The following is a 13745-nucleotide window of genomic DNA, read 5'->3' as shown; positions in this document are numbered from 1 at the left end:
AGAGAAATAATCAATGCTTCTGGTTGTCTAAAAAACAGTCTCATTCATAAAACAAAAATGTTTTTCTTGGCAGGGTTCTGACTTTATTGAATTGCTGAGCAGAAAAATGAAATGAAGTATGTTAGTAATATTTGCATTTTTTGGTACCAAGCATGGTATGAGCTTCTTCACTACATTTAAAAAGTTTATTTCTTTGTGGTTCTTTTTTTTTCTTTTTTCTTTTTCTTTGTGGTTCTTGTTGGAAAGCTAAGCTCCCTGCACACAGTATAGTAGTTAAAAATGATAGATTTTCACATCCCAAGTCTCCCTAACATCTCTGGCATAAACATGTGACCCACGTGGGCTACACAGGGGCACTAACCCAGGGACCACACACGGTCCCTTTTAAAATTGACATCTAGATGTATTTTTCAGATTTCATTGAAAGGGCACTCAGGATTTATGCATTTAATCATAAATTAATTTCACCTCAAAAATAACAAAAAAGCACTAACGCCAAATATTAAACACTAGTTAATAATATGCATGTTGAAGTTTTTGTGGGAAAATACTGATTTTGTAACTTTGTTTGAAATGCATCAAGAAATGAGATAGTTGAATCGATGATCATGGGGATGTGTAAATGAATATGGATGAATAGATAGATACATGATAAAGCAAATATAGGAACATGTTAATTTCAGCACCAACATAGTGTTAATATGAATTTTTATTGTGAAATTCTTTCAAATTTCTGTATGTTTAAAATTATCCTAATGAAATGCCAGAAAAAAATAAACATCTAGTGAATCAGTACCTCATAATATAAAAAATTTATTCTCAAGTAATATTTCTATGCATTTGAGAATCTAAAAGAATCTCTATTCCTACCACTTCCATGATAGTATTTTTCATTGCTTTAAACTAATTTACCTTTGAGGTTTTCTAAGTTCAATGTGTCCCAGGCTTGCTGTTTACAATGGGTCATCTTAATTATTCCTTTCAAGTTTTTAACTCAGCAATGAATAATTACGTCTTTCAGAAATACGTAAGAGCAAAATCCAGAAATATAAATTATCTGTGTACTCACCACTCAGAGATATTTGGTGTATATTTTTCTAGAATTTGCTTTAATAAATGCCCTTTAAAAAGTTGGAGAGACTAAAGCAAATAGATGGGAAGCATGTATTATCTTTGTCATTTAATAGATCTGGCCAGAAACCTGGCTTCTTAAAATCCAAATTTATCATTTCCCACCTGCACCGTATCATGACAAATATTTGTTTTTATCCTTCAGATTTCTCATTGACCTATTCCATGGGTATTTTATGTTCTATTGATTTTTCTCAGCTAGTACAATATTGTACATGTATTTCATAATACAATATTATTGGATTGTACTGTCTCAATAGCTTAGGGACTGAGATGTTTATCAAGTACTGATTAATAGGCACCACCATGAATAGTGCCACAAAAATAATATAAAGGAAATAAAACTCACTTTAAGAAATATTAAACAGGTCATTTTGTTGAATGGTTAAGATAGGTAACTTCTCTGAGTCTTACTTCTTGAACTTTAATGGCTTTAAAAGAAGTAATATAACATGCTTGCAGCATCTCATCCAATACCTGCTGTATGCTTGGTAAATGTAAGAGATAATTTCAATTTGTTTATTACTTTTGAATTCTACTGTTAGCATATTGACAGAATAAAATGTGCAAAAATCATTTGTACTCAAAAGAAGTTTCAACATTTTTCCCACAGTATTTTTTACATTATAGATATTTTTATTATGCCCCTTTTTCATGAATAATGCAGTCCTATCTGTAGCTTAGACAAATTCTGACACCACAAAGTCTGGATATTTTTGAGCCTCGTAAATGAGATTTGGTTATTTAAGAATCTAAGATAATAAACCTCATCTGGTGTTTTGTAGTCTTTGGTAAGACATCATTCTTTCACCCCTATTCGGGACTAGTGACTCTGGTACTCCATTTGTGTGTAATGAGTCATTAAAAAAAATAAAGACTTTGACCCTAAAATTATATAATATTTTTTCTTTTTGAAATAAAAGTTTCCCATTTGTTATGTAATAGCCACTACTAATCTCTTCAAATCATCTATAAAATTCTCACTTTCTATCAATGCTTGCTATAGTTTTTCATTCACAAAGAACAAATGATATATTAATTGTACTAGCTTCCTTATCTAGTGGAATTTCTCTTCCAACCCACCTTATGTGAATCAACTGACATGTGGCAAATACCAGTCTCACAGATGGATCAGTAATGACAATCACACGATTGCTGCATTTTGCAACACAGGTGCTTTGCCTACTGGCCAGCAATTTACAGGTTTTTGGCAGATCCCCATGGTTGTAAAAAGGAGCAAAGAGAGAGCACATACTCATTCGACTGGCACTCAACCTTCTCTGCAATGGGCCCTATGGTTGAGCCAGACTCACTGCTACCATTGCTTCTTAGTCTCCGGATCACTGTCATATTCTTGACCCCCTATCTGCAACTTGCAAGGAAACCATTTTGGTGTAATTACAAATGTGCAAACTTAGTATGGAAATAATGTGTTCCTTCATGCAATATATGCTACAAAAAAAAAAAAAAGAGTAGATACTGAGACACTTGAAGACAGTATTTTTTCTTCCCAATCCAAAATGAAACGTTTTTACAGCAAACATAAAAAAACACTTAAAAAGAGATTTTCTTTAATAAAAGGTCATGTACTTGCTATTAATTTTCAAGTTTAACCTTTGATTTTCCAATCATACCTTTGACCTTCAATCTTGAAGCTGTATCTAGACAGAGTGACTGCTATTTATATGTATGTGGGTGAGTATGAAAATAGTACTTGTGAGCCATTTTTCAGCATGAGTGCATATGAAAATTTGTCTTTAGTGAGAATTTATGCACTGGGCTGGTTTCCAGGAATCTTAATATGAATTGGAGTTAGACTCACCCTTGAGGAACTCATGGTAGAGTTGATGAGTATGTCAGTGTGACACCTTTCTCTGAAGGGTATGAATAAAGTGAAGCAGTACTGCTGGGGGAGAGGCAATTGTGCCTGAAGTGGGTCAAGGAAATAATAGAAAGAAGCTGACGTATACTTAGGGCTTACAGGATGTGTAGCTCTTCATTAGGAAAGTATGCAGATGTAGGTAGTTCGAGCAAAAGGAAATGGAGAAGCAGGTTTGTTCTGGAAAATGAGATTTCTGTATGTTGGGAATAGCTAGAGTAGTGGTTGGACAGTCTTGGATGAAGCGTGAAGATCTAGGGATTTATCCTAAGGAGTATATGGGGTTCATTTAAATACAGGCCGTGCAAATGATAAGCATGTCCAGAACAGAACATTTGAATTACACCCTCCACTAATAAACTTGTTCCACTTCCTGAGCTCAACCCTCTCAGCTGTCCCATCTCATTGCGCCACAGTACACTGTGTGAATCTAATCAAAATCTAGAGTCAGGGGATCCCTGGGTGGCTCAGCGGTTTGGCGCCTGCCTTTGGCCCAAGGCGCAATCCTGGAATCCCTTGATCAAGTCCCACGTCAGGCTCCCGGCATGGAGCCTGCTTCTCCCTCCTCCTGCGTCTCTTCCTCTCTCTTTCTATGTCTATCATAAATAAATAAATCTTTAAAAAAAAATCTAGAGTCATTCTGAAGTCTCTCTATTCCTTCATACCCCATATAAAAACGTTAAAAAGTTTTGATTTCCTTTTCAAACCATGTTCCATCTTCTTATCTGAACCTTCATTTCCTCTCTGGACTATTATAAGAGCCTCCTTTTTTCAGTCTTCCTGCTTCTGTTTGGATTACCTTTCCTGGAAATCCATTTGTTGCACAACACAATGATCTTCCAAAATTGAAATCAAATCATGTCACTCTGCTTCTTACCTTCCTAATAGTTCTCCATCTAGGAATTTAGAATAAAATGCAAAGTCCTAATGTTCTTAGGAGACCCTGCATGGTTCAACTTCATCTCCTGTAGCTTGTGCTATCTTTTCTTAACTCATAGTCTTTTCCTCAAACGCAATAAACTTATTTTTGCCTTCAGGTCTTTGCACTAGCCTAGAATGTTCTTTCTCAGATATTTTCATGACAGTGTCATTTTTGTTATTTTCATCTCAGATTTAGACTTCACTGACTTGTGGGACGATTTTTAACCACATAAGCTAAGTCATACTCCAAATGTACCAATCAGTGCTCTTCTAAGTAAAATCTTCTGAAGGTTTGAAATGGGAATAAAGAAACTGCAATAAGATTTCAAATAATGTACTGCTTTAAAAAAAGATTTTATTTATTTATTCATGAAAGACACAGAGAGAAAGGCAGAGACATAGGCAGAGGGAGAAGCAAGCTTCAGGCAGGGCACCTGATGTGGGACTTGTTCCCTAGACCATGGATCACGCCCGAGCCAGGGGCAGGTGCTCAACCGCTGAGCCACCCAGGCATCCCAGTTTTTTTTTTTTTTAAATCAGAAAACTTGTCTAGGAGTCATACTTACTTTATTCAGCAACTACAGCCATTGTGGTGGAAATTCTAGGAAGAAGTAGCTTTATTTTGAACAGAGAACAGATCTGATGGGGAGCGACTGGGTGGCTCAGTTGGTTAAGTGACTGACTCTTGATTTCAGTTAAGGTCATGGTCTCAGGGTTGTGAGATTGAACTCAGCACTGGGCATGAAGCCTGCTTAAGATTCTCTCTCCCCCTCTGTCTCTCTTAAAAAAAAGAAGAAGAAGAAGAAGAAGACCTGGTGATCTGACAAAGAACCCGTCTGGGCAGGTATTCTGATTTTTTTCCTTTGCTACCCTCTTCTAGATGAGGTTATGATACCAAAATGTTGGTGCTACTTTCCTTTATCTTGTGAGAGAAATGGGAAATGGAAGGGGGCAGGCAGGTCTTCCTATTCTTATCTATTCCAACAGCATAGGATGTGGATACATTCTGATATTGATTGAAGGAAACTGTAAGTGCCCATTTAAACATTCTATTATGGAAATTAAAAACTATAAATTGTATTTTTATTTAAAGAGTTCATTGGCTTTTTTTCCCCTGTAGAAGAATCAATACTTTGGTTGAGTCCAGAACTCTGTACCACAGAGCATGGAAGAGCCATTTTGTCATGGCTCAATTGTGTCATGTCACAATTTAAGTTGTATGTTAAAGGTGGTTGTTACTACTTATTCATAGATATTGAGGACCATTAGTAAATCTCTTGCCTAAAGTAGAATTTTGAATAGCATTGTCTTCATGGGTCCTCCAGGGTTAGCTTGCAGCAAAATGACGTTCTAAGTAGGGGAAGATATTAACAAGTCAGATGGGATTATTTAATATCTTTCATTATATTGCTGAACAATGCCAGCCAAAAGCAACACTATGGGCATTTAATTGTGGTTGCATTCTCTTCCCTGACAGTAATTAAATGACAGGGTTGGCTATGTTTTTAAAAGTACATGTTATTATTTGTTTTGAGTAGCTAATATATGCACATGCTGCAAGGTATAAAAGGCACTCAGAGATAGAAGATACAAACTGATTCTCAGTCACACATATTTATCACAGCCAGCCAGTTCCCTCCTCAGAGGCATTCACTGATATACTGTTTAGATGTGCTCTCAGAGATAACCTACGTACATTCAAGCAGACATCCCATGCGTATTGTCTTTAGATATAAATCACACTTCATCTATAATATTGTGCATCTTGATTTCTTTCAATTAAAAAAAAAATCTTGGAGGGGTGCCTGGGTAGCTCAGTCAGTTGGGTGTGCCTTCTGCTCAAGTCATTATCCTGAGGTTCTGGGATCGAAGTCTACGTCGGCTCTCTGCTCGGAGGGGTGGGGGTAGTCTGTTTCTCCCTCTGCTTCTGCTCCTCCTTCTCAGACTCTTTCATGCACTCACTCACTCTCAAATAAATAAATAGAGTCTTAAAAAAGTCTTGGAGATTTTTCCATATTCTCACCTAAAAAGTTACTGTTCTGACTGCTAAATGGTATTCCATCTTATGGTTAAACCAAATTAGCTTTAATACTTTCCTTTTATTGGGAATTTAAGTTGTATTCTTATCTGTCTTCTAAGAAATATTTCTTTAAAGTCTTTTAGAATTCCTAGGATATGTGAGCTACTCTTTTTTTGCCCCTGAGAAATAGTGTCCTTTCTCAATTTACACACAAAATGTTGTATTTAACAAACTTCTTGAATTACATTAATTCTCTTTTTCCATCTATTTTCAAGCTTAGCAAGGTGATTGTGTTAGATTTTCTTTTTAAATTTTTCCTGTGAACCTTTGTCTTTTTTACTTATTTTTATTTGATTTCACTTACTTTTCAATTCCAAATTTTCTTGTGTTTTCAGCTGAGATAGTTTTTTGTTTGTTTGTTTGTTGTTGTTGTTGTTGTTGTTGTTTTCTGTGTTGCTTCTACTATGGGCTTTATATCTGAGATTTTATTTTTTCCTCCTACTTCTTTCCTGTGCATTGCTAACTTATATGTTATCTTTCTCTGTTATCCACACATCTGCCCTGGATTCTTGTATCTTTGCTTTGAACTATAGCAATAGTTCAATTAGTTTTAATTTAATGGCAATATATTTGATCAAAATTTTTATCTGCTCTATGAGGTCTTTTTTTTTCCCTAGTGTGTTTTTTTTTTTGTCCATTTTCCCACTTTTTTCCCTCTTATTCTAGCATTTTCTTTTAAGTGCTGTGTTGGTTTCTTAACTTCAATGAGTTCAGATCTGGGACCAACAATTTGCAGACGTTTTATGTGAGGCAGGAGTTTTTCTTAGGATATTATTAAATTGGAGTAATATTTCCTTAGTTTATCATCAAAATAAATTATTTTCAAAATAAATTTTGATATTTAATGATGGTATTTCAAACCTCTTGGCTTAATGGTCCCCACATGTTCATCTTGCCTTTTATAAACAAAGGTCATCCTAAAATATTGGAAAGAAGAAGCATTGGGTGAATTTAAGATGTCTGGGCAACAAGAGTTGATTTATTCCAATTCGAGGTTAGCAACACCAGGCCCCCTGACTCTTAATTGAAAAAAGACACCTCAGTGAAAAATAATTGGGGGTCTTTAAATACTACTGAATATATAAGCATATTATATAATGTGTTCTGAGAGCTATGGAAGCCTATTGTGAAGAAAAAAAATCATTAGTAGAAGTGCTACTCACACTGAAAATTACAGTGCTGTGATTCGGTAAAAATAATTTTATATTCTTACCTGATGGTGTTGATATTCATTTTTTAATAGAACAATTCATATCAATGCTGTGATCACCAGCTGATGTCATTAAAACTGAGTTGCTTTTCTAGGGCTGTCTGCCTCCTTGAGACCCCAATGAAAGGTCTTGATACATTGATCTCCCTATAATTTTTGAGGATGTATCTTTTTTCCTCTTTTTTTAGCATAGGAAATTCTGCTCTGGTGTCACACAGAATTCTAATCTATACTTTTACATTTTCAGGATTTTTAAAAATCTTTATCTCTGTAAGTCAGCAGCATTTGGACTCTATCATTTAAACTAATCATATTTCAAGTACTGAAAACTGAGCCAGGCAAAGAGTAAACAGACCTCTGAAGGAAAATCCTGGGACATCCCAAGCCACAGAAGGCTAAAATAATGGAAAATAAAACAAACAAATAAAATGAAAAATAAATTGGAGTGGGGCATTATTAGTAAGGCAATTTTCTATCACCCCTATCTTGGAGAAGAAACTCTCTGGAACCCAGATAAATATCCCTTCTGTGGCAGGTCGCTGCACTAGAATTTCTTCTAGGTGCTACTAGATGTCAGATTTCCACACTGATAAGTTAAAGTTATATTAAATATAATTTGTCTCCTCTTTCTTATCTATCTAAAGGGTTAGACCTGGAATACCTACCTATTTCTGCCAAAATTTATCTCAACATTTATATCACATAATACTGTGTTGGCATAGACTTATGGAAACATAATTCATCTAAAAATGTTTATAACCAAAAATAACCTGCTTTTGAAATTCTGTGAGTAAAAACATAAGAATTTTTAGGATATTTATGAATATAAAAATCTGTTTTTAAAACACCAAAGGGATTTCTTGCATTTATGAAATTATAACAATGAATCATGAAGAAAGAAAATAGGCAAAATAAGAAAAACTATAGGGGATGCAAAACAAAAGTAATAAAATTTAATGAAAATAATGGTGGTAATAAAAATAACCAATTAGCTGTAGAAGACAAATCTGGGAGAAGGAACAAACTGTGGAGGGAAAATGTCCCAAATCAGAGTATTTATGAGGAGAGGAATCAAGAAAAATGAAAGTGAGTCTGCAGTAGGGCAGGTCAGGTCCTGACCTGGGGGTGATTTCAGACCTGTCCCTTTACAGTGTCCTAGTGATATGACTGTGGATGTGCCATAGTGCCTAAGCCCCCAACCCCACCTTTGAAATTCCCATCTTACCTTGCACTAGTTAGAGGAACACATTAAATGGATAAATACTCTGGAAAAAAAAAAAAAAGGCAAGGGTCTGATGACCTTGCCCTTGGACGACATACTGTGGTTGTGAGGACAGAGTGCACAGAGTACAAATGACAAGGACACGTGTCTGAAAACTTCCACCAGGTAAGATGTATGTCAACTGGAAGGCTGAAAATACCTTTGAAAACCTAGGGCAAACTATGTTAGATAATATTTAGATATATCATGGTGAAATTTTATGGAAATGTGTTTGTTTCCTACAGCTGTTGTAATTGACTAACACTGATTTGCTGGCTTAAATGGTGGAAATGTATAGTCTCAAGAAATAGGAAATATAGTTCAAGAAATAGGAAATATAGTTCAAGAAATAGGAATATAGTTCAAGAAATAGGAAATTTGAGATCAGTTTCACCATGTCAAAACCAAAGTGACAATGGGGCCACCTTCCCTCCAGAGGCTCCAGGGAAGAATTCATTCTTTGTCTTTTCTAGCTTCTGGTGGCTGTTGGCATTCTTGGGCTTGTGGCTGAATCACTCCAGTCTCTGCATGTGTGGCCACACTGCATTTCTTCTCTGTGTCAACTTTCCCTCTGCCTCTCTCTTACAAGGATTCATGTGATTGCATTTAGTGCCCTCCTGGATTATCAATTATCTCTCCCTCTCAAGATTTTCAAGTTTGTCATTTTTGCAAAGTTTCTTCATGCAATATAAGGCAACATTTATAAATTCCAGGGATTAGGAAATGGTTGTCTTTTGGGAGGTCGTTACTGAGCCTGTGAATTATATGTTTGTATGTATATATAAATCTTGCAAGCATCCAAACGCAAGACACAGATTACATGCATGGAAACAAAATTCTCATTGTCCTTAGATTTATTTTGTAGAGAATGGGATGGAGTTGAGAAAGATGTATTTAATTGGTGGTACTACGGATTCAACTAAATATTTGTTCATTTGCAAAGGCAACCAAAAGATTTTCTCTACTATCTAAAAAAAAAATCTTGGTTTAGTTTTCCTGGAGAAAAATTTTGTTGAATTACAGATGGATGGGAGAGGATTCAAGGTTAGAAAGTTAAAAAGAGGGAAGTTTTTTTTTTTTTCTTTTATAAAAGTCTGGCAATAAGCACTGTAGCTTAACAGAGACATAAACACCAAATGAAGTCTCCATGCTGGAGGGCTGCTCTGCTCAGGCCAGATTCACACTCAGTTTCTAGGTAGCCTCGTCAGCCCTGTGACTTTGCATCCCATCAGTATGCCGAACACCACCTGATTTCTATTTCAATCTTGGCATCTCCCTGCAAGTCTCCTCTTGCTTAACAATGTCTCCTCTCAAAAACAAAACAAAACAAAACAAAACAAAATAAAAAACAAACAAAAAACCAATGTCTCCTCTCTTTCTTAGGTACCTGATGGGCATCTGAAAGCTAACACACCCTGAACCAGACTCTTGTTTCTCTATTTAGAACTGCTGAACCTATAGCTCTCCCTGTCTCAGAATATGATGCATCCACGTGACCAATAATATAAGCAAAAAATCTTATATTCATGGCTTATTCCTCCCTGTATTTTGGCAAATCCTATTGGCTGCTGCCTAGAGATATAAAAACTGAGACACCTCTCACTCCTCTCCAGATCCTACCTAGCTGTGTAAAAGTGTCGGATTTCAGTTTAGAGCATTAAAGTAAAAATTGCATGGACAAAATACAACAGGCAAGCAAGCTCCTATCTCTTGTGCCTTGAATAATTAAACAGCCTGCTTCGCACCCACTCTTGCCTTTGTGTAGTCTAGTCTCCAAGGAACCAGAGTGACCTTCTAAACTAAAGTGTGATCATGACTAGGTGATTTATCTGCTCAGAGCTCTACAAATGCTTCCAACCTGCCCCTCTCACTTCCTGACTCGTTTCCTGCCATCCTCTCATTTCCTCAGCAGCTTCGGCTTCCTGGTTGTTGCCTACATACATAACTTAGGAGATGGCCTTCCCTGGGCCTTTGCATTGTTCCTTCTGAATTGTTCTTCCCCCAGATACTCGCAGGGCTGCCTGCGTCACCTGCTTCAGGATGGCCTCACATGCCCATTGTTGTCCTGGCCCCATCATCAATCTCTTTCCTTTCGCTGCCGTGTTTTATTCCTGACGCAGGCATTATGCAATTGTATATTTATTTATTGTTTCATTGTGTATCTCACACCACTCAAATGTGAGCTTCATGAGATCAGAGGCTTTTTCTGTTTTGACCACTGCTGTATCCCCTGGGCCTGAAAGTATATATGACAAGTAATAATAATAGCTCTTAATATTTTTGAAAAAACACATTAAATGAATAAATAGTGAATAAAAATTTATCTCAATATATTCTGAGACTCATTTTGAGATATTTATATTTGTCATGCAAGTATATATACGCTTTTTATATATGTACTATGTAAAAATTCATGAATATATGAATATGGAAGTACACCAAAAATATTATCTTTGGTCAGTATGATCACAGGTTTTTTTACTCTTCCATATTTTCTAAGATTTGTTTTCAATGAACATATATTTTTAAAATTAAGACTTATACTGTTAACATTTTTTACAAGTGAATAAGACAAAAAAAAAGATGATAATTAATTAAGATGTGGATATGCAATCATCAAAATGTTTTGAAGACGAAGATAACGTGCCTTTTTATAGGGCGAGGAATCCACCCCTAAAGCTATCTTTAAAACTTGTCTAGTAAGAATACTTTAAATGGGAAAATGTCCCAAAACATTCCACCATGGAATTTCTTTACTTGAATCCAAGCCAGACTCACTCAAATTGACACTGATGATAGTAATGGGATCAGTCAAATGTTTTGCATTAGGACTTTACCATGTAGTAAATTTTTGCTCTTTTGTCATGGTGTGAAATGGTTAAAAGATAATTAAAAGACATCATAGAAAAAGAATATTTTTCAGATAATGAAAAAATGTATACAGAATAGTGGAATTCCAAATAACCATACCAACCAATGGTCAAGAAACTTAGGTGCTCTGGAATTTGATGAATTTTTTGGTAGCCTTCAATCTATTTTAACATTATTGCTTCTGTAACTGACTAATACCACGTAAACAGAGAGAGGACATGGTACCCATTCTCTTCCTTTAAAAGCTTCACAAATCTTCAAGAAGGAATGGTGTTCTATTAGAATTCTAACTTAATATTTTGCGCATGACTTCAAAGGGACAACTCCAAGGGAGATTATTAAAATTTTATCTTTCATGGTTATGTGAAAATGTTAATTCACTTACCAAAGAGAATATTATACACACATTTGGTTTAAAATTGAAATGCCACAGCAGATGTTAGCATTTGAGTTTTTCACTCACATATTACCTTGCACAAAGATAGTAACTTCAAAATTAGCATATTACAATGTTGTAAAACAAAGATAACACATTTCAGCTAAAGAAAACCAAGGAAATATCTCTAAGAACAGTGGGCGAAGAAGAGTCCTTTTGGACTAAAAAATGTTGTTTTGTGCCTGTGACTATAGACTAAAGGCTCATTTCTGTTGATGGTGAAAAACAAAAGCTAAACTAAGTTTCATTCCTCTCAAAACTCTTATCTTTCTGGCAATCCCTTTAAAAATGATACAAAATTACAAATACAAAATCACATATAGTGCCTTCAAAGGAGTCCTTGCAAGTGAAGATTCCTAAGGTTTAAGTTATATCAGCTTCATGATAAATCTTTCTCTATGAAAATGCTATTTGTTATTTGTTCCCAAAAGTCTAAGAATATAATGGAAATTTGCATTACAGATGTAAATGTAGTCCTTTATATCACTAGTGACTTCTAGACCACAGCACAAAGATCTGTAGTTATTCCTTTGCATTAATGAAGAGGAAAAGGAAAGAGGAAAAAAAAGGAAAAGAAAGTAAATTCTATATACAAAATGAGACAATCCATTTGTTCATGGTCATTCTAACAGGAAAACAGTATGACCATGAAAACTTAAATTTGATATAGAAGGAAAGAAAAATAGCAGAACATTAAGAAGCACTAAAAATGAAAAAAAAAACTCCAAAAACTTGAGATTAACACAGGAATGCAAATTATGATCTGCCTAAGCTTTCAAAGACTTAGGGAAAAAAAAATCACCAAAACATAGGTACTCAACACGTCATGAAACCAAGTTCTGCTATTATATTCATTAGGTTGTTGGGGGATCACCCTTTCTGAAGGATATCTGCTATAAGAAAATATTTGTGTTTTCCTGATGTAGTCATAGAAAATTGGTGGAAATGTGTGTGGGCTCCAGGCACTTTAAAAAAAGTGTTGGGTTTTGCTTTAGACTATTAGAGTAAAAATTTCACCTATCTAAATATAATAGGTGAGCAAATTTCATTCAAGACTATTGCAATAGTGGAGAGAGCTTGACCTCAACTCTGCTGAAACAAAAGAAGTTAAGGGTTTTGACATGCTGATGTGAACTCACAGAAAAGTACTGGGGAAACATTTAGGAATGGTGGGCCAATGGGAGGCATTCAGCACACTGAATTATTCTGGAATTTGCAAATGTTATTTGTGGTGAAGGCATCTGTGTTTGGTACTTTGTTCTCAGTGAAGTTGAAGAGACTGGGAGATGGAGGCAGTCTGTCCTTTACTGTTGATTTTTAAAGTACTAACTTCCTGGTCCCTCAAAAAGGCACTTCCTGAGAAGCAAAACTGGCAAGAGTAGCAAGATTTGCATATGCTTCAAAAGGGCAGAGAATGAATTTACAGTTGCAAGATTTTTCATGTACATGCTCTAAGAAACAGGAGGTAGGAGGCCTATAGTCAGGAAAAAAAATCTGCCTAAAGTTTAGTCAAGCCGAGGGGAACATTAGGCCATCTTGCTCTAAACAGGGACTTTGAATTTATATTTCAAGTTAGATGAGATATAGTAGTCACATTCCTCTGGTTACCACTGCCCACATTTGCTAAAATTGGGAGTGGTAATTTTAGATGGATGATACACAAACACATAATAGATGATAGATAGATAGATAGATAGATAGATAGATAGATAGATAGATAATAGATAGATAGATAGATAGATAGATAGATAGATAGATAGATGATAGATAGATAGATGAAAGATAGATAGAAGATATCATTTTCTTGGCATTTTCATTTTCAAAGATTTTAGAATGCTTACCATTATGAGATACATTTTATAGTTTATTCTCCAGAGATGTTTTTAATAATTTTTCCCCTTTTCTCTCTAAACTGATAAAGGGAATCGACATGATTAGAATGGGAGGTCTCACTTA

This window comes from Vulpes vulpes, chromosome 3, assembly GCF_048418805.1.
Source record: "Vulpes vulpes isolate BD-2025 chromosome 3, VulVul3, whole genome shotgun sequence".
Lineage (NCBI taxonomy): Eukaryota > Metazoa > Chordata > Mammalia > Carnivora > Canidae > Vulpes > Vulpes vulpes.
This window is presented reverse-complemented; position numbering follows the sequence as displayed.